The sequence below is a fragment of the Dendrobates tinctorius genome, unplaced genomic scaffold (genome assembly GCF_039654945.1).
Source record: "Dendrobates tinctorius isolate UK_male_01 unplaced genomic scaffold, ASM3965494v1 ptg000116l, whole genome shotgun sequence".
NCBI lineage: Eukaryota > Metazoa > Chordata > Amphibia > Anura > Dendrobatidae > Dendrobates > Dendrobates tinctorius.
This window is the reverse complement of record NW_027361784.1, coordinates 49,005,793-49,024,239: the sequence shown is the minus strand read 5'-3', so window position 1 is coordinate 49,024,239 and position 18,447 is coordinate 49,005,793.

Genomic DNA, 18,447 nt, shown 5'->3' with positions numbered 1-18,447 from the left:
ATATGGCATATGTTGATGTGTAGGCTGAACTTTCAGCTGCTGCAAATGGAGAAATTGGAGAAGTCAGAGGAAGAGGAGGACAAAAGCAAGCCTTTTTTCTGGCAACCTATGTGTTATCAGGGGAGGGTGGGACAAAATCTTTGGAAACACATGCATGGTTCATTTTAATGAAGGTTAGATCATCAACATTTTGGGTCGACAGACGGGTCCTTTTTTCTGTCACGATTGATCCAGCTGCACTGAAGACTCGTTCAGATAACACACTAGCAGCAGGGCAAGCGAGCTCCTGTAAGGCACATTGTGCCAATTCAGGCCAGGCGTCCAGTTTTGAGGCCCAATAATCAAAGGGGGATGACCTGTGAGGGAGAACCTCGATAATGGAGAAGTAGTTTGTAGCCATAGTTGACAACTGCTGTCTCCTGTCACTTGCAATCGATTCTGTATTAGCTGTCGTGTGCACGGGACTTGAGAAATCAGACCACAATATGGTCAGGAAACCCCTGTCTCCCACGCCAGTTCGGCTGTGTGCACCACAAACACCTCTTCCATTTTGCCCACTACAGCTCGTGGGAGAACCAGCTCCGCTGCTGTGTGCTGGGAATGCCTCAAACAACCGGTTTACCAAAGTTGCTTGTTTGTTAGCCATGATGTTGTGTAATTTGCCATTGTAGCGTGGATCGAGAATGCTGGCCAGCCAGTAGTCGTCATCCCTCATCATTTTGGCAATGCGGGGATCCCTTTTTAGGATCCGCAAGGCATAGTTACACATGTGGGCCAATGTTCCAGGTGTCAATGCTGCACTGCCAGTGGTGGGTAGAGGAGTACTTTCTGGCAAATCCACATCCCTCCTGTCACGCACAAACCCTGTACCTGACCTTGGCACCCCCACATTTTCTCTTGCCCCCTGAGAAGCATCCTCCTGCTCAAAATAATCATCCCCCTCATCCTCCTCCTCATCTTCCTGTTCTTCCTCCACCTCGTCCATGCCAGTTCCCTGAACAGAAAATGGCTGACTGTCATCAAGGCTTCCCTCCTCCTCCTCTTGCTCCTCAGCTGCAGACGCCTGATCTTTAATGTGCGTCAAAGTTTGCATGAGCAGACGCATAAGTGGTTTGCTCATGCTTATGATGGCGTCATCTGAGCTTACCAGCCATGTGCATTCCTCAAAACACTGAAGGACTTTACAGAGGTCTTTCAGCTTTGACCACTGCACACCCGACAATTCCATGTCTGCCCTCAAACTGCCTGCCTGTGTATCCTCCCACAAATGCATTACAGCCTGCCTCTGTTCGCACAGCCTCTCAACCATGTGCATGGTAGAGTTCCATCTTGTAGTAACGTCTATGATTAGGAGGTGCTTGGGGAGGTTAAGTGATCGCTGCAGCTTCTGCATACGACTGGAGTGGATGGTTGAGTGACGGATGTGCGAGCACAGTCTTCTCACCTTATGGAGCAGGGCTGTTAACTCCGGATAATTATTTAGGAAGCACTGTACCACCAGCTTCAAGGTGTGAGCCAGGCAAGGTATGTGTGTGAGTTTTGAAAGGGCTATGGCTGCCACAAAATTCCGCCCATTATCACTGACTACCTTGCCTGGCTCAAGATGTAGATTGCCCAGCCATGACTCAGTTTGTCGATGCAAGTAGTCGGCCAGTATCTCCGCAGTGTGTCTGCTGTCGCCCAAAGACATCATTTTTAAAACAGCCTGCTGACGCTTACCACTAGCTGTTCGATAGTGGAACACCTCGTGTGCAATACTGACAGATGTGGATGGAGTGCTCGTGCGACTGCGCTCTGTCGACGAGCTTTTGCTTCTGGAGGAGGAGGAGGGTCGAACGCCTACAGCCAACTGTTTCCAATACCTTGGGCTAGGCATCACTGTTCCACCGCCGCTGTCCCCTGCATCCACCACATTAACGCAGTACGCAGTGATGGACACGTAACGGCCCTGGCCATGCCTACTGGCCAATGCATCTGTTGTGAGGTGCACCTTTCCACTCACTGATTGTTTTAGTGCATGGACAATGAGGTCTGTCACATGCCGGTGGAGGGCAGGGATGGCTTTTCGAGAAAAGAAGTGCCGACTGGGTAGTTCATAGCGTGGGACAGCGTAGGCCATGAGCTCTCTGAAAGCTTCGCGTTCTACCAAACGGAAGGGCATCATCTCTAATGACATCAGTTTGGCAATGTAGGCGTTCAAAGCCAGTGTACGCGGATGAGAGGATGAGTACTTTCTGTTAGGAGTAGCGGAATGAACTAAATAAAAAATATAAATAAAGTGCATTCGCCACTCGGGGTCCACCATGCAGTAGGTGTTAAAACCGCTGCTAGATGGTGGCAGAGCAATCAGGCGGTAGTGTGCACAGGGTTAGAAGTCACCCAGGTGCACCAAGCAGACTCTGTTGAATTCACAGAGCTGAAATAACAAAAGATAAGTATAATAACGCCGAGCCTGTTAATGACACAGGGACTCAGCGACCCACAAGCGTTAACAGGTCACCGGAGTAGCCTTAGATGACAACACGACATCCGCCTAGACCTACCGTAACTGTTTGTGTGAACAGCGTTGCAACTGCAAACGCAAACTAAAGCTGCTACAGCAACGCGGCATAGGGAATGCCGCAGGGTTACACCGCAGTAACGCAAGCGCGATGTTGGACGCTAGCAGGTGTGCCTGTGGAGCAATGGCGCTGATGCTGGCGCTAATACTGGCTTTAACTCAATGCCTCACACAAACGTAATATCAAAGGAATGGAGTTTCAAATGAGTCATTCACCAGAACATGCATCCATCAACACACACACAGCAGCAAGTATGACTATACTAGCCAATGGCGGAAGTCTCCAGAACTCTGAGCTGGACCAATGGAATTAGGAGCAGGACCTGAGCACCTGACTGCCGAACACCAATGTGAGATCGTCCCACGAGCATGCTCAGAAGACGGATAGAAGGAATTAGTCTCCGGAGAGAGTTGCTGCAAAGCACTCTCCTCTGCAGTCTCTTCTGTATTAGAAAATGAGCAAGAGACTGCAGAATGTGAGGGTCTAGATTCCTGCATAGTAGGGGCAGAAATCTGACTCCTAACACTTTCTTGTCCTACTCAGAGTGTCTGGTAGGGTGAGCTGGACTTCAGCGCTGCATATGGGGGAACTAGCATTGGACATGACGGACTGAGAAGGGGTTGGTGATGGTGAGGGTGTTGATGGCCTAGATTCATTGTTTCCTCGCAAAAATATTGTGATTGCCTGACTGCTTTGGCCTAGCGACGACACCTCAACATTTCTTGATGGTGGTGTGCTTAGCATTGGCCTTACAGTGGGGGAAGTGATGGAGCGTTGCCGGCTAACTTCAGTCGGAGCAGGTGCACATGTGCTACCTGTGGTTTTGTAGTCCGTCCATGCTTGCAAGTGCATGCTGGCTAAATGTCTAAGCATGCAACTGGTATTCAAATTTCGTAGATTTTTCCCTCTGCTAAAGGTCCTTCAGCACTTCTTACAGATAACCTTTGCATCATCAGTAGGATTTTGCTCAAAAAAGTGCCACACTGCGCTCTCCCTACTATGGTACAAATTTTCTGGGCTTGCACGCTGTGCTAATTTGACCGTTTGGACAAGCTGTCCTGCAACTCTTTTAGTTTTCTTAACAAGTTTTTTGACAGCTACGGGCCTGCCGGATAACCACTGCTGCAATGACGATGCCTGCTGCCGATCCTTCTCCTGTTCTGACCTATTGTCACCGGCACCCTCTTCCCCCAATGGATGTCAATCTGGGTCAACAACTGGGTCATCCAAGACCTCGTCTTCAATGTCATCTGCGCCTTCCTCTGTACCTTCCTCTGTGTCACCGTGTAAGGTGGTATAGTATGCGGGAAGGGGCACTTGAGTTTCATCAGGGTCTGATTCGGGCTCAGTAAACTGCGAGGGCAATGTAGTGCTGTGGGTGAATGTACCAGCAGAATCATCTAGCAGTGGCTGTGCATCAGTGCACTCCATGTCAGATTCATCTTGGACTGGGGAATTTAGGATTTGACTTGATAACCCAGGAATGATATGTGAAAAGTGCTCCATGGAGTAATCTGAAGTGCGTGCTGCAGCATCCTTCACTTTTGGTGTGGGTGAAAGACCCAAGGAAAGGTTTTGTTCCTGACCAGAAGCCTGCCTGACGACTCTGTGCTTGCAGTTTTTGTAACTTCAGAAGAGAAGGCAATAGAGCTGGAGGCTGTTTCGGCAATGAAAGCCAAAACCTGTTCCTGATGCTTCGGCTTTAAAAGCGGTTTACCTACTCCCAGAAAAGGAAACCTTAAAGGCCTTCTTGTGCCAGATGATGACGCAGGCTCAACACCTCCTGCCTTAGCTGCTATTGTGCTTTTGCCAGAACCAGCTGATGCACCACCACCACTACCATCAGTACCAGCTGCGCCCCCCCGCCCACATCCGCGGCCTCTTCCACCAGACTTCCTCATGTTTGGGCAAATGTACCAAAAAAAGCAGTAGAGAAATGGTACTTTATGAGTAGCGTGTATGTAAGAAGTGAAATCTCCGTATATATTTTGTGAGTCACAAATGCTCACCCAGTATGTATTTCACCATAATCCAACAAGCAGATATACAGTGCTGAATCAGAAGTGTACAGCTGCATATGTTGTTGGTGAAACTGTCAATCTCCGTATATGTATTTACGGAGTGTCACACACACACACGCTGACTCTGTGTAGATGTGACCATAATAAGAACAGCAGATATCCGATACTGTTTGAGAATCGGACAGCTCAATATGGTGTATGGAGAAATGGAAATGTCCATATATGAATATACGGAATGTCACACACACGCTGACTCTGTGTAGATGTGACCGTAATAAGAACAGCAGATATACAATACTGTTTGAGAATCGGACAGATCAATACGGTGTATGGAGAAATGGAAATGTCCATATATGTATTTAGGGAATGTCACACACACATGCTGACTCTGTGTAGATGTGACCGCAATAAGAACAGCAGATATCCGATACTGTTTGTGAATCGGACACCTCTATATGGTGTATGTATGGAAAAATGTTAATCTCCGTGTATTTTTTGACGGAGTCACACACATATAGCCTGTATTTGTCCGTGATACCAGCCGGTACACGGTAGTGTGTGAGGAGCGTACACCTCTATACGGTGTGTGCAAAAATTTACGCTCAGTATCTACTGTGCAGAGAAAAGGAAAAAATGTTTTTTTGCTTTTAAAAAAGCTCTCTGCACAGCAGTTGTGCAAACAGCAATGCAGCTATCAGGGAGCCTATAAGGCAGCCTAATCACCAACTGAGCACACAAATATAGCCTCCCCTGTCACTGCACACTGTACTGTTGTGTTGTACAGTGAAAATCGCTATCAGCAGAAGCAATTTTTTTTTTGCCTGCCTAAACACTCTCCCTATTGAGAACGAGCAGCAGCAACCTCTCCCTACACTAAGATCGGCAGAAGTAAGATGGCGGTCGGCGGGCACGGCCTTTTATAGCCACTGTGACGCCACACAAAGCCAGCCAATCACTTGAATGCCCTTCTCTAAGATGGTGGGGGCCGCTGCCTATGTAATTGCGTTGCCCACAGTGTGCGTCCTTGATGATTGGCTGACAAAAGGCGCAGGAAGCATTGTGGGAAATGCGACTTTGGCCGACCTCACGCTATGGTCGGGTTTCGATCGGCGAAACCCGACGTTAGCAAAAGTCGGGTAATTCTGAATTTGGCCGACCCGTTTCGCTCAACTCTACAGATGAAGACTTTAGTCTAAGTGAGGATTGGCATTAGGATAGGGTCCTGGAAAATGAGAAACGCCTTACCGTGGCTTCCAGGTACACATAAATTGGCCATTTTATGCTCTAAGCTTTCTCAATTTTTTATATTTCTAATGCGGTAATGCAATTCATTTTTCATATTTCATGTCTGCATGCTATGGCGCTACAGTGTGCTTCCGATTTTGTTTGAGTGTATATGAGTTTGTGACTCTAGGTTAAGCACCTGTTCACACTTAGTTTATGTTTGGATGTGTAGGTAAGTTTTTTGAAAATTTTACCCTGACATCAGGACACCCCTGATGCCATTCAGTTTTTTTATGGTACCCTGGATTTCCAGAGTTCTTCTTGCAGAAGGATTGCTGGCATTACCCAGTATGAGCACAATTACTCAGTTGTCCACTTTGTGCTACGCGAGCAGATCAGTTTCCACTGCTCAGTGCTGTTTTTTAGAGTTGATGATATTTTACTTAGTATGTAATATCTGGAAGTTATAAATGATCCTGTCAAAATGTCCTGAATGTCTGAGAGCATGAATTAGTCATTATCTTCCCATCTCTCCCATCGTACTTATCAAATGTAGCCAGAGCTCTCCCCAAGTGGAACGTTTTGTAAACAATAGCAATTAGAACGAGTACCGCTCCGAGCCTGGGTCCCGGCGACGGGAGCCATTGAGTACCGAGAGGCGATTCATAAATTATGAATGACAGTCTCTAATAAAACCATTATCTAACACAGCGCTAAAGAAGAGAAAGAACTGATTATTTTAAGATGCTACTAAATCAAAGGCACAAAATATTCACAAGTATGATAAACTCACATTGGTCGCATATTAACTGGCACAAAGTCTACTTTTGACTCTTGGCAACTTTGTATCAACTTCATTAAAGGGATTCTCTAATCTTAGGAAGTGGTAGAATTGCTGATTAGTGGTGGTCTCTGGGCCAACCGACAGGTGTGGCGCAGTCTCCATCACTCGGACCGAGGGAGTGGCGCAGTCCTGATGTGAGCAGGTACTAAGATGCAGTAACAGGTCGGAGGCAGAGCAAGGGTTAACATGGGGTTTAATTTAACAGGTATACTCCTCGCAGGGAGAAAATAGGGAAAACAGTATAAAGGGACACAGCAGACGTAACCCAGGGGAAACTGGTGTGAAGAATAGGGTAGGAAGTTCAAGATTAGCAAACTTATCAGTCAGATGACTTCAGAATGTGGTTAGCTCAGGATGTGGACGTTGGCGCCAAACCAATGGTGCAAAAGGGGACCGGTATGGTCTTGGAAAAGATGGCGTCCTGGATCCTGGCGGCGGAGGTGATTCCTCATGGTCCGGTGTAGTCCTGGAAAAGATGACGTCTTGGCTCCTGGCGGTGATGGTGATTCCTCATGGTTCGGGCGGTGATTGGTGTGTCAGGAAACAATGAGCCGGACAGGTCACAGTCTTTCCCCCTGCCAGCGTACAGGGACAACGAGCGACTAGATTCAGGTACAAAGGGAAACCCCTCACAGTGGGTGTCCCAATTCTCCCGTTGGTGTGTGCGCGCTGATGTCCTGACTGGGCGTCCTGTCACTCACGGTCAGCATTGTCAGCGGGGACCAGGAACGCCATTTTCGTCAGTCTCTTGTCATGGGGTCCTTCTCCGATGCCACACAATCAACAGAGTGAGGGAAGGCTGAATAATCCCAAGACATTTATTACAGGCAAAATTAGAAGGTCCATAAACAATCCACCACACTGAGGATGCAATAGTCTAGAACAAGAATGCAGTCCAGTAACAGGATAAAATGTCCAGGGAGACGAGATTCCAAAACTCTAGCACCAGAGGATAAAATGGGTCCTTCTCTCTGAAGTACAGTCTTCACACCATCCTCTCCGCACAGGAACTGACTTGACTAGCTTCTGTCCTCCCCACCCCCTTCCATGTGTCCAGGGGTAGTCAAACAGGTTGAGGCAGTTTCCAGGCCTCCCAGAGGAGAACAAAGGAACCTTGGGGATTAATGCACTACAGGGAGTCATCAAGAGACAGATACAGTCAGGCTGTAGACTTAAAAGGCTTCAAGAAAAACACTATGAAAATAAGTGAAATAGAAATATACACAAAATGATATACACATAGCCTATCACACCATCACAACCTTTCCCTTCATAATAAGTGAGCATGCTATGAGGTCTACACAGACCTCTGGCCTGCTCACTTTAGTCCACATTGCTCAGTCATTTATAGTTCCTTGTACAGTGGCAGGGGTAGGTCGGCCTGGGGAGCCTATGGTTCTTCTTGTCGAGACAGACCATCGGCGTTCTGGTGTTGGCTTCCCCGCTTGTATTGGATGGAGAAGCTGTAGGGTTGTAAGGACAAGCTCCACCGCAGCAATCTTCCATTGTCCTCTGATACGTGGTTCAGCCATGTGAGGGGGTTGTGGTCTGTAACAATTGTAAAGTCTCTGCCATACAAGTATGGCTGCAATTTTTTTTAGCGCCCATACGATGGCAAGGCACTCCTTTTCAATAGTGGCATAGGCAACTTCCCGATCCAGTAGTTTCCGACTGGCAAAGGCAACAGGATGTTCTTCTCCAGCGGCATTCACTTGGCTAAGTACTGCCCCAATCCCAAAGGTGGATGCATCTGTCTGCACGAGGAACCTGCGCTTATAATCAGGGGCAGCCAAGACAGGAGCAGTGATGAGGGCGGTCTTTAACGCTGAAAAGGCATCCTCGCATGCCGTCATCCATGTCACATTCCTAGGCATGTTCTTGCGGGTCAAGTCGGTTAGGGGCTTGACCAAGGTGCTGAAGTTAGAAACAAATTTGCGATAGTAACCAGCAGTTCCTAAAAATGCAAGTACCTGCTTTTTAGTCTGGGGTCTACACCAGTTGCTAATGGCTTCCACCTTGGCAGCTCAGGCCTTAGGGTCCCACCCCCTACACTATGCCCGAGGTACTGCACCTCAGCCATCCCTATTTGGCACTTATCAGGGCGAATGGTCAGTCCTGCAGTAAGGATACAGTCTAGTACTATGCCCAAGTGTTTAAGATGTTCCTCCCAGGTTGTGCTAAAAATGGCAATGTCGTCTAAGTAAGCACAGGCAAAGTCCTGACATTGTTGTAACAGTCGATCCACCAGTCTCTGGAAAGTAGCGGGGGCCAGCTTTCATCCCAAAGGGCATTCCCAGGAACTCAAAAAGCCCAAATGGAGTAATGAAGGCCGAGCGCTCCCGAGCGTCCTCCGTTAGGGGTATCTGCCAGTACCCCTTGCTCAAGTCTAACGTGGTCACAAATTGGGCACTGGCCAGACGATCCAGTAGATCATCAATCCTGGGCATGGGATAAGCATCACTTTTGGTGGCATCATTTAATAGTCTGTAATCAACGCAGAATCGTGTTGTACCATCCTTCTTGGGGACCAGGACGACAGGAGAGGCCCAAGAACTGTGAGATGGCTGAATAACTCCCAGTAGTTTCATCTCCGGAAGCCTCATCAAATGGCTTAAACTCTGTCCAGGTGATCCGTACAGGCTCCCGGATTATAGGGGTTACTCTCCACATTCCATTACTCCCTCTTTCAAGCTCCATTGCTTCCTGTCTCTGCTGTGCCCGGCGGGCAGCCTCCTCCTTTTACTCCTGAGAGACGCCGGGGCCCAGAACCGCCATCTCTTCTTCATACCACACCAACCACTGGCTATTTTGGATGGGGATTCCTGTCTCCAGTGCTTGTCCTTCAGAGATCTGGGAGGAGGTGGCCGGGCTAGCACCCACCAGTAGGTCAATTAAGGAATCTTTATTCAGTCCCTGGTAGTTCAGGCCCAGGTCTCTGGCTCTCTCCTGTAAACTGGATACAGTCCAATTTCTGTACTCACTCTGTGGGTGGTTCTCCATTGGGTTACGCTCTGTTGATCCCACTGCTGCCACCAGTTGTCACGGGGTCCTTCTCCGATACCACACAATCAACAGAGCGAGGGAAGGCTGAATAATCCCAAGACCTTTATTACAGGCAAAATTAGAAGGTCCATAAACAATCCACCACACTGAGGATGCAATAGTCCTGAACAAGAATGCAGCCCAGTAATAGGATAAAATGTCCAGGGAGACGAGATTCCAAAACTCTTGCACCAGAGGATAAAATGGGTCCTGCTCTCTGAAGTGCAGTCTTTACACCATCCTCTCCGCACAGGAGCTGACTTGACCAGCTCCTGTCTTCCCCACCCCCTTCCATGTGTCCAGGGGTAGTCAAACAGGTTGGGGCGGTTTCCAGGCCTCCCAGAGGAGAACAAAGGAGCCTTGGGGATTAATGCACTAAAGGGGGTCATCAAGAGACAGATACAGTCAGGCAATAGACTTACAAGGCATCAAGAAAAACACTATGAAAATAAGTGAAATAGAAATATACACAAAATGATATCCACATAGCCTATCACACCATCACATCTCTGTTAGCAGCTTTTTGCCTTTGCTGGTTTTTCTCCACTCTGGCAGTTGGTTTATTTGCACAACCCCTGACACTACCCTCCTGCACGCTGCATGTTCCCGTGGCAACCAACTGATTTTCTGCACACTGTTGAGCTTTTATCTTAGCCACGCCCCCTACTCCTAGGTGCAGAGTTCGGTCCAGGGTCTTAGCTTTTCCCTGTGAAACCTGGGTGACAGCCACAACAGTTCTGGATCCATCACTAATTAGGTAGACCTGGTCTGGGCCTTCTTACACTGACAGGACCAGGTACTAATGACGCTAGGGCCAATTTGCACCAATTTCATCTGTGTGCAGACAAGTCTTAGACTTAGTCTTCCTAGCAGCACTCTTTCCATAGTGAAAGGTCTTGCCATTTTGTGAAGCAGAAAACCAGGTGTGGAACAGTAGCCAGGAGGTGGCATGAGAAAGTCACCAAGTATATTCACTACACAGGACCCATATAATGGAAAATTTTCAGTTTCAGCTAAGGAAATGTTTAGAGTTGGTGCCAAATGATTCACAGATTCCAGTCCAATGGTCACATCAGTACACCATGGCCGCTGGATGGAATCCCTTAGGACCGCCTTCTACCTGTCAGCAATCAAAGTTCCTCTTTTGATTAGCCAACATGGTATGGTGTCATTGATAGTATACATGTGATGTCTTGTCAGGTTTTCTAATCAAAATAAAGGCCATGGATATTGTCAGGATGGAGGCCATTCTAAATGCTCATGTCCAGCAGATGGAAAGGGGTCTGCAAATCGATTTGCACCAACTCCATTTGTTCTGTCTCCGACATTTAATTCAATATCTGATTTATTATCTGCTTGTTAATGTTTACAGTGTTTTCTGGCTCTATCTAGTGACCAGAGTCATAACGGCAGTGTTATTGTGTGTTTTAGTTTCATTTTCTATTTCCCTCCTTTCACAATGTATTCTGGGAAGGTTGCAAGGCACCCTGGTAAGTTTGCAAAGGATTATGGTTAGTCCAGCCCCCCATTTGCCCTCCAGGTCTCCATTTTCTCTCAGCATGCATCCTGGACGCATCTCATTCCTCTCCTCCCCTTGTGCCAGCATCGCTGGTATGTAAACATGCTTCTTATATCTAATTCCTGTTTCAGATCAACCGGCTCAGTTAGTTCTCCCCTGCTCAGCTAGTAGTGCAGACGTTGATTCTTAATGTATTATGTATGATATGTATCCCTGATGTACCTGTATTGACTCAGTGTATATATATGTTTTTGTTTGTAGTTTCACCGTGCCAATATACCACTACGTTCAATAAAGCACTGATTCAACCTACAGTCTCCTTATTGGACCCCCCGGTATAGCGGTTTAGCTGCCTGTGTAAGCTACATGAATTCTGGTTCATTTAGTAAGGACAGAACAGTGAAACAGCGGCTCTCCAGCTAGTGGGAATACAGAGAGAAGGGACTTCCATCTTACAGGACCACAGTGAAACAGCAGCTATCCAGCTAGTGGGAACTCGGAGATAGAGTCTTTCATCCTGCAGAGGCCAGTTACACAGCGCCATCCAGGTGGTGCAATTCAGGGAAAAGACAGCCCTTCATCCAGCTTGCAGGAACTAGTGAAACTGCAGAAATCCATCTAGTGAGATTCAAGTTACCGTCTACACAGAGACTAATACAGCTACAGCAATCTCTGCACAGCCAAGCATCCCTCAAAAACACAATGTCCCACAAATCACACAGGACAAAATCTGCTACTTCTGTCTCCTCAAGGACTGTATCCGTCAGTTGCATGGTCGCCATTGCCCGCGCAAATGCTGAAGCCACCAAAATGCAAGCAAGCTATGCTGAAGAAGAGATGCAACTTAAATTAGAGAAGGCACGTGTGGATGCCTTAGAGATCCTAGCAGTAAAAAGAGAGGCTGCTGCAGCTCTAGCCGAGGCAGAATCACTAGAAGCCGCGTACAACCCTGAGCTGCATAGCCGAAGCAGTGCGTCAAGTCTGAAGTTGCCACTGCAAGATTCACCACAACGCACATCTCAGTATGTAAACGAACTTCCTGATCCAAATTATAACCAAGAACACGACACATCCAGTGAAGCGAGTGAGAGTCATCATGAGGCTCAGCTCCAGGAAAACGTGGAGCAAAACATTTCTGCTAATGTCTACCTTGCCCCTTGCCAGGTAACCAATGTGAATCACCTTGCTGACAAACCACACGTCAGACCGAAGCAATATGACAATGGCTGGCGCCACCCTGAGGATACTAACAGGTATGAACACACCTCACATCACTATCAAGATGGCCCATCACCAGTATACTCTGCTGACAACCAGTTTTACAACAGAATTTGCTAAGTTTTTCACACGACGTGACCTGGGTGCCAAGGGACTCATGAAATTCACTGACCACGCTGAAGGTTACAGAGCTTGGAAAGCTTCCTTCCAAAATGTCACTAGAGACTTGGGGCTACAACACAGGGAAGAGATAGACCTCTTAGTCAAATACCTAGGAGAAGAGTCAGTCAAACACACAGTAAGGATCAGAGACATTACTCTAAACCACCCTCAAATTGGCCTCAAAGAGATCTGGAAGAGGCTGGATGAGTGTTACAGCTCAGCAGAGGTAATAGAGAGAGCCTTGTTCAAAAGAATCAATGACTTTCCTAAAATATCTAACAAAAGTCTCAAGTAACTTAGAGAACTAGGTGATCTGCTAAAGGAGGTCCTAGTTGCCAAATGTGAAGGTGACCTACAAGGACTTGCATTCCTTGACGCAGCCAAAGGTGTTATAATAATAATAAAATAATAATACATTTTATTTCTATAGCGCCGACATATTCTGCAGCACTTTACATTTCAGCGGGGATTTGTACAGACAATAGATATTAAAGCATAATAATAATCACATAGATTATAACAAATACCAAGAGGAATGAGGGCCCTGCTCGCAAGCTTACAGTCTATGAGGAAAAAGGTAGACACGAAAGGTGGGTGGTAACAATTGCCCTGATTGTTTGGACCAGCCATAATGTTAAGTGTGTAACAGTACAGACACAGAGGGCTAATGGATGCATAAAGCATGTGGGAACATGATGCGGGGAACCTGGTTATGGTAAAACTTTTGACTGTGCCACCCAGGGATAGATTAGGTTAATGTGTTGAGGCGGTAGGCCAGTCGGAATAAATGCGTTTTCAGGGAACGCTTAAAATTGTGGGGACTGGGGACTAATCGTATTGACCTGGGAAGTGCATTCCAAAGAACTGGCGCAGCACGTGTAAAGTCTTGGAGACGGGAGTGGGAGGTTCTGATTATTGTGGATGATAACCTCAGTTCATCAGCAGAATGGAGGGCACGGGTAGGGTGGTAGGCTGAGACAAGGGAGGAGATGTAGGGTGGTGCTGAGCCATGGAGGGCTTTGTGGGTGAGGATAATAAGTTTGTACTGAATTCTGGAGTGGATGGGTAGCCAGTGTAATGACTGGCACAAGGTAGAGGCATCGGTGTAACGATTGGTGAGGAATATGATCCTGGCTGCAGCATTCAAGACACATTAGAGAGGGAAGAGTTTGGTAAGAGGGAGACCGATTAGAAGAGAGTTACAATAGTCGAGACGAGAATGAATAAGAGAAACAGAGATTTTTTGCGGAGTCTAAAGTAAGAAAAGATCGAATTCTAGAAATGTTTTTGAGGTGCAGATAACAAGAGCGAGCCAGTGACCGCATGTGGGGGGCAAAGGAAAGCTCGGAGTCAAGTATGACCCCAAGACAGCAGGCATGTTGCTGGGGAGTAATAGTGGAACCACACACGGAAATGGCAATGTCGGGTATAGGTACATTAGTAGAGAGAGGAAACACAAGGAGTTCAGTCTTTGACAGGTTCAGTTTCAGATATAGTGAGGACATGATGTTAGACACAGCATTTAGACAATCGCCGGTGTTCTCTAGAAAGGCTGGCGTATAATTGGGTGTCATCGGCATAGAGATGGTACTGGAACCAAATCTACTGATTGTTTGACCAATAGGGGCAGTGTACAAGGAGAAGAGGAGGGGGCCTAGGACTGATCCTTGAGGACCCCCAACAGTACGGGGAAGGTGAGAGGAGGAGGAACCGGCAAAAGATACAGTAAAGGAGCGGTCAGAGAGATAGGAGGAGAACCAGGAGAGAACGGTGTCCTTGAGTCCAATGGAATGGAGCATAGTGAGGAGGAGCTGATGATCCACAGTGTCGAATGCTGCAGAGAGATCCAAGAGAATTAGCATGGAGTAGTGACCATTTGATTTAGCTGTTAGTAGATCATTAGAGACTTTAGTGAGGGCAGTTTCAGTAGAGTGTAAAGAGCAGAAACCGGATTGGAGAGGGTCGAGAAGAGTTATCAAAGAGATAGCGGATAAGATGGGAGTGGACCAGGCATTCCAGGAGTTTAGAGATGAAGCGAAGATTAGAGACAGGTCTATAGGTAGCGGCACAGTTTTGGTCGAGGGATGTTTTTTAAGTAGTAGATATATGATGGCATGCTTAAATGAGGAGGGAAAGATACCAGAAGAGAGAGAGAGGCTAAATATTTTAGTTAGGTGAGGGGTGACAGCAGGGGAAAGGGACTAGAGGAGATGTGACGGAAATGGGTCACTGGTGCAGTGGTTGGGCAAGAAGATGCAAGGAGCGTGCTTACTTCTTATTCTGTGACAGGTTCAAAATCAGAGAATGAGCTAGATGCAGTGGGGGAGGGAGGACAGTGCATGGTATGAGGTGATTGGGAGATAATTTCCTGTCGGATCTGGTCAATTTTTTCTTTGAAGTAATTGGCCAGATCGTCAACTCAGAGTTCCGTGGTTGGGGCCTGTACTCTTGGGTTGAGTAGAGAATAAAAAATGTGAAAGAGACGTTTCGGATTATTGGACAGTGAGGTGATGAGGGTGTTGAAATAGGTTTGTTTGGAGAGGTGAAGGGCAGTGTTGTATGTTCGAAGCATAAACTTATAATGGATGAAATCTTCGTGTAGATTGGATTTTCTCCACAGACGTTCGGCGCACCTGGAGCACCGCTGCAGGAAACGTGTTTGCAGGGTGTGCCAGGGTTGTCGCCGTCTGTGTTGTGGTTTTCTATTTATAGGTGGTGCAAATTTATCGAGGGCACTTTGAAGTGTTTCATTGTAATGCTTCAATGCAGAATCAGGACATGAGAGGGAGGAGATAGGGGCCAATGATGACTGCAAGTTCTTCATAAGTTTCTGGGTGTTAATGGCCTGTATGTTTCTATAAGTATGGACAGAGGGGGTGACCTGAGCGGCCTGGCAGTTCTTGATAGAGAATGAAAGAAGATTGTGGTCAGAGAGCGGGAGAGGGGAGTTTGCATAATCATCCACTGCACAAAGCCGAGAGAAGACCAAGTCGAGGGAGTTTCCGTCTTCATGCGTTAAAGAATTAGTAAGCTGCGAAAGGCCAAACGAGGAGGTTAGAGATAAGAGGTGAGTAGCAGATGGGGAGAGGGGAAGAGCAATGGGGATGTTGAAATCTCCCATGATGAGGGTAGGGATGTCACAGGAGAGAAAATGTGGAAGCCAAGTGGTAAAATGATCCAGGAACTGTTGACAAGGGCCGGGAGGACGATACACCACCGCCACTCGCATGGAGAAGGAGGTGTAGAGTCTGATGGCATGGACCTCAAAAGAAGGGAAGACTAGTGAGGGTAGTTGAGGGATAACCTGAAAGGTACATTTTGGTGATAGGAGGAGACCAACGCCTCCACCTGCTCTATTGTCTGATCTTGGGGTATGAGGGAAGTGTAGCCCCCCCGTATGAAAGAGCAGCAGCAGCGGTAGTGTCTGACTGCTGGATCCAGGTTTCAGTAAGAGCCAGAAGGTTAAGAGAATTAGAAAGGAAAAAGTCATGAATGAAGGAGAGTTTGTTACACACTGAGCGAGAATTCCAAAGTGCACAATTAAGAGAGACAGATGGCATGCAGGGAATATTAATAAGATTAGAGGGGTTTCTGAGTGTAGCAGTCGGGGGGTTTGACTTTCTGTAACATGGGGAACCAGGGTTGGGAGCAATGTCTCCTGCGACTAGGAGAAGGAGGATAGAAAGAGTGAGCAGATGGTTAAGTGATTTGTGAGAGCATCTCTTATGTTGAATGGTGGGACTGACTGGATCTGTGCAATTTAACAATGTGAAAAGAGCGTGAGTGCTATACATAGGAGAGGAAAGGAGCGAGGGGCCGATATGGATGGAGTGTAGAGAGTTAATGCCAGGGCGGTGGATGTGTGTGAATGCAGCGGCCAGGATATAAATTACACAAATGCATATGGTATATATTTGTTGTAATCCAAATGTACAGGGAATAGATGGGGATAGTGTTAACCCTATAGTCCAAAAGTTGCCCTACAATCTACAGGAGAGGTGGCTCACACATGGTTCCACGTACAAATACAAACAGTGTTCCATTCCCTCCCTTCTCCATTTTTGTAGACATTATACACAAACAAGCGACAATCAGAAATTATCCCAGCTTTGATTTTGCAATGTCATATGCCACACCGTCACCAGCTGCAAACCCACGCAGAACATCTGTGGCAGTGCACAAGACTTATGTTTCTTCTCCAAGTTCCAATTACAGGTCTGCTGGCCGCTCTCAGAGACAAAGGTACAGGACCCTGACAAGCAGTGCCCGCTTCATCAGAAGCCTCATCATCTCCTGAAATGCAGAGCCTTCAGGGGAAAATCTATGCCAGATCGCAGAAGCTTCCTGAAAGAGAATGGTATCTGCTACAAGTGCTGCTCATCCACCACTCACCTCACCAAGGATTGTAAGGTCAGTGTAAAATGCACAGAGTGTGGCACCAGAAATCATAACACTGCTCTACACCCTGGCCCAGCTCCATGAAGTGCACAGAACAGGCCAACTGACAGTGAGCATGGCGGGGAGGAAAGTAACACTGATACAGCTACGCCAGAGATCACTTCACAATGTACTGAAGTCTGTAAAGGGACAATAGACAGTAGGTCCTGTTCAAAAAAATATGTCTCTTCAGAGTGTATCCAAAGGGCCATAGAGACAAAGCTATGAGACTGTATGCTATCTTGGATGATCAAAGTAATCAATCCCTGGCTAGATCAACATTCTTTGTCCTCAACATCAAAGGGCCAAGCACTCCCTACTCATTAAAGACGTGTGCAGGTACTGTGACAACAGCAGGTAGGAAAGCTACTGGCTATCAAATTGAGTCGGAAAATTCTGCCTGACACTACCAACAATCATCGAGTGTAATTGTGGCGCCCCAGGAGTATGGTCGCCACAATGGCATTGCCTTCCTCCAGGGAGGGTGATGTCAGGCTTAGAAACAATGAAGGGTCTCTCTGGCAGTTAACCATAACATGAAACACAGTTCCCACTCCAGGCCAGCAGAGGGAGCTCTGAACCAATACTAAGGGGAAGAGCTTCTCTCTGGGGGCCAGGAGGGGAAATTAGTCAGTTAGTGTGAGGAGAGCAAAGAGTGTAGACTTGTGGAGAGAAGCTGGAGGTGGAGCTCAGGATAGAGAGCTCCCTCCCAGTGATAGCGCATGATCTGGAGCCTGGTCTCCACGGTTGTATGGATACTGAAGGTCCTGCAACAGAAACCAGAGGAATAGGAAGCTGTAAATGCTCTATTCCCAACTAAGACTCGGAGGCACTACAGCGACGGGTGAGCCAAGAGAAATAGAGGGCTACAGCTGTCTGCCATGTGAGGTAGATCCAAAAGGCAAGAAGAAGGAGGAACGTCAGTGTAACACAGTACTGCATGTACCTCAAGTAAGCGCTAAAGAGGAGACTACATAACCCATCTGATAGAGAGATCCCTGAGTTGCTCCCAGGCTAATCATCTCCGGTGCCATCTGTAATCTGGATCCTGGACTGCACTTACAAGTAAAGGTAAAGAAACTACATTCCGCTGTGTCCTTGCCTTCTTCCTGCAACTTCTTCAGCACTGCTACATCTCTGTGTCAGACACTGCACCCTCTTCCCCAACACCTATCCACACTGCCCTGGGACCAACAGCCCTACCTATGGAGGGCTACAACATCACTGCTGCACCCCACCATCTGTCCCAGAGGATCTGTCTGCAGCGTCGGCTTAACACCTCCCTTGCCGAACACCACAGGTGGCGTCACGAATCACTCATAAACTTTATTTCACCACTCAAATTCCCTTTTACATGGGCGCCCAGGGCCACGGACCGGGTCACCGCTGCTGTGACAATCCCCTCTGAGAGACGGGCCC